We start from the raw sequence: 3,937 nt of genomic DNA on the forward strand, positions 1-3,937 counted from the left end.
CAATCGAAAAGACACCTGCGTAGAAGGAGACGGAAGGAAGGCCGGACGAGGAAAGCATCCGCCTCTGGGTGGGGTGGGGAGGAGAAATCTAAGTATCTGCAACATACAAGAGCTCAGCTCTCCCCACCGTCCTCCCCGGAGCGTATTTTGTTTACTGCTGAGGGTTGTACAGACACGTTTTCTCCGTTGGAACTGAGTATCTGTGTTTCTTTTCTAAACGCAGTCTGTTTGCGTTTTCATGTCAAGGACGGAAAACGCCGCGAAAGGGTTCCCTTGAGCTGTCTCTTGTAAATACCTCTCTCCCGCAAATAGTCCGAGCGCATAGTCTTAATAAAGCTTTTATCACACCGAAAAGGAACTTGGGCAAAGTTGATTCTTTTGTCGCGGGCCGCTACAGAGAACGAAAAGGAGCGCAGCCGTGTTTCCCGTAACTTCTTTCACTGCCCGCTCTCACTGACTACTCTAGACAGGGGACATTTCCTGCGGGAGCGCACAGGAGTGGAGCTCCGGCAGTAAGGAACCCAGGGGGCAGGCACATGCAACAAGCCCCACTCCTTGCTCCCAGCAGCCCTCAGTCAGACTCAGGCCACGAGGAGCAAGAAGCAGCCAGGTAAGTTGCAGAGCCTCCCCCTGGATTGCCTTCAGGTACAAGCTCTCCCTCCTCTGTGAGGGCAGATCTGCGCGTTCCCCCCCTCCCCATAGCTAGCAATCTAAAACAGTCCAGTGGCACCTTTAAGACCAAGTTCTATTCAGGTACAAGCTCTCCCTCCTCTGTGAGGGCAGATCTGCACGTTTCCCAATAGCTAGCAATCCAAAACAGTCCAGTGGAGCCTGAGCGGTGGGTGTTGCCTTCTGACATACTTCCGGTGAGGTCAGGGGGTGTGGCCTATGCAAATAAGTTATGCTAATGAGCTCCTGCACCTCTTTTTCTACAAAATGACCCCTGACTCTAGGGCAGGTCAAAAGTCTATGGTTACAATCCTCCAGGTAGAATCAGACTTCAGAGGTCAGATCTCCTGGAGAAAATGACTGATATTGCGGGTGGATTCCATGGCATTATACCCACACCGAGGTCCCTCCCCAAACCCTGTCCTCCCCAGGCACCTGTGTGACCAACAGAATTTAATTCTGGGTATGAGCTTCCATCTCGAGTTGCGGTGGCTCAGAGGTTAAGATGCTGAGCAGCAGACTGGAAGGTTGGTAGTTCTCCTAGTGCCACAGGTGAGCTCCCGTCTCTGGCCCCAGCTCCTGCCAACCTAGCATTTAGGAAGGAAGAAATTGCAAGTAGATAAATAGGTACCACTTTAGACGGGACGGCAAAGGATGAGATGGTTAGACAGTGTCATAGATGCAATGAACATGAAATTGAGCAAACTTCAGAGGACGGCAGAAGACAGGAAGGCCTGGCGTGATCTGGTCCATGGGGTCACGGAGAGTCAGATAATTCTTTGAGAGGTCAGTGTGGTGTCGTGGGCCGAGGGAGGGACTAGGACCCTTGGGCGACCTGAGTTTGAATCCCTACTCTGCCACGGAAGCTCGCTGGATCTGCACAAACTCTGAGCCTGGCCTACCTTACAGGGTTGTTGTGAGAAAAATGTCCTAAGCCAGTTTGAGTCCCAACTGTGGGGAGAAAAAGGGGATCTAAAGAAAAGCAAACCAACCTGTGAAGCCTCGGGATGTAGTCCACTGTGAAGCGGAATCCTATGCAAAACACCTCCCGTCAAAGCCCATTGAATTCAACAGGCTTCAACTGGAATAACCCCACATAGGATTGCATTGTCCGCCTCCAAATTCCTGTTGTGCGTGTGCGTGCCTACGGTAAAGCTGGCTCTGCGGCGTCCCCCTCCCCCAGCCGCAAAAGACAGTTGATAAAGCTGTTCTTACACGCAATGGCATTCCAGTTGGGCAATTTTCAACTGACCTAGTTGCAGAGCTCTTAATCTACAGAGCAAACTGGCGCAGACAGAGGGCAGAGGCCGTCTTTCACCCGCGTCCTTCCGTGGCCAGCTGGCGCGGGGTTTCTCGTGGCAAATCAGGTGGCCATCGTATGCACCCTTTTGTAGGAGACAGTTCCATGCAACACAACGGGACTCTCGCCTGAATGAATGTATGTAGGCTCAAGGCTTTTGAACAGAGCCACCCACACAAGATTTGGGGAATTTACACCCCTGTTGGTCCTTTTCACTCAAGCGACAGCTCTGTTCCTAACAGCAGCCGCTGAATTCTGTGGGAGAAAGTTACCGGGGAGTACCTAGATAATTTTTCATCTTTGTCTCATCACAAGCTACTTTTACACCTTTTTATTTGACAGATTTCCAACGCTTACCTTTGCTGCTGCGAGATTTTCCCATCGGTTTAGTGTGGTGTCTAGAGACAATGCTACTTAACAGATGCGTTTTTGACAGGCTTCCTCGGGAGGTGGCGGGCTCTCCTTCTTTGGAGGTTTCCAAACAGAGGCTAGATGGCCACCGGACAGCAATGCTGATTCTGTGAACTTAGGCAGATCACGAGAAGGGAGGGTTGCCTCAGTGCTTAGTTCTCGTGGCCAGTGTTCCCTCTAAGCTGAGTTTGTGTGAGCTAGCTCAAAGTTTTTTAGCCTCTGGCTCACATATTTTTGTCTTAGCTCAGGAAGGAGGGCTCCAGAGCAAACTAATTTATGGTGCAGCCAAGTCGCTCGCTCCCAACTTTAATGCCAGGAGCTCACAAAGTAGAATTTTTGCTCACAAGACTCCACAGCTTAGAGGGAGCATTGCGTGGCCCCTTCTTACACGTCCCGGGAAATGCCGATCACCACTTTGGGGTCAAGAAGCAATTTTTCTCCAGGCCAGTTTGGCTGGAGATCCTGGAGGCATCTTGTCATCTTCTGGGCATGGAACAGCAGTCACTTGGGGGTGTGCAGTGGGGGGAGGTATTTGTGAATTTCCTGCATTCTGCATGGGGTTGGACTAGATGACCCTGGAGGTCCCTTCCAACTCTATGATTCTGTGAATTCAGCTCTGAAGTATCTGGAAGTTCTCCTTTCCTTTCTATCTGGTAAACCGCTGGAAACAATCATTTCACATTTTAGAGAGCCAATGTGGAGCAGCGGTTAGTGTTGGGCTAGGGTCTGGGGAACCCAGCTTCGAACTCTGCCATGGAAGCTCACCAGCTGACCTTGGGCTAGTCATAAACACGTTCAACCCAACCTACCTCACAGGGTTGTTGTGAGGATGAAACGCACAGGAGAAATATGCTAGCTGCTTTGGGTCCCTATTGGGGAGAGGTAAAGGGTGGGCGCAGTGTTCCATCAGCAAAAACATTCCAATATCCCTTGCATCCCTAGCTGTCATTTCTGAGTGCACTCCTAAATCTCACAAGGTTGTATGTTTTTCCAAAAACACACACATTTGCAATGCGCAGGATCAGACACGTTTCCTGGCCCAGCCCTGCAAACTTTCCTCCGGTCCCTGCCGCTTATCCGCACAGCCTTTCCCCTTCTCCAAACGCGGCCATCCTTCCCTGCGCTTTGACACAGACCGGTATCTTCTTCGCCACTACCAGCCCGCGCAGGCGCACGGCGTCGATTTCGCCCCCGATCCGCCCGTCCCCCATCCGCGCACGCGCAGCGAGAGGCGCGGCGGCCCCGTTCCCACGCTCGCATTTCGCGCAGGCGCGCCACGGCCCCCCCGCAGGGCTCGCCCCTCCTTCCCAAAAGCGCGTCGGCGCCCGCTGAAGATCATCATCTCGGGCGAAGAGGCGGGCCTGACCGTTGGGACGCCGCCGCCGCCGCGCCTGCGCAGCGAGGCGCGAGCGGCCCGGCGCGCGGGGCAGGCCGGCCGGCGCGCACGCGCAGTGGCTCCCCTCCCCTCCCACAGAGCCGGGCCCAGTCTGACGGCCGCGCCTCGGTCGCTTCCCCTCAGAGCCCCGCTTGAGGCGGAGTCGCGTTGACTGCCCAGAG

The sequence above is a fragment of the Gekko japonicus genome, unplaced genomic scaffold, assembly GCF_001447785.1.
Source record: "Gekko japonicus isolate JY-2015 unplaced genomic scaffold, Gekko_japonicus_V1.1 scaffold2681, whole genome shotgun sequence".
Taxonomy (NCBI): Eukaryota; Metazoa; Chordata; class Lepidosauria; order Squamata; family Gekkonidae; genus Gekko; species Gekko japonicus.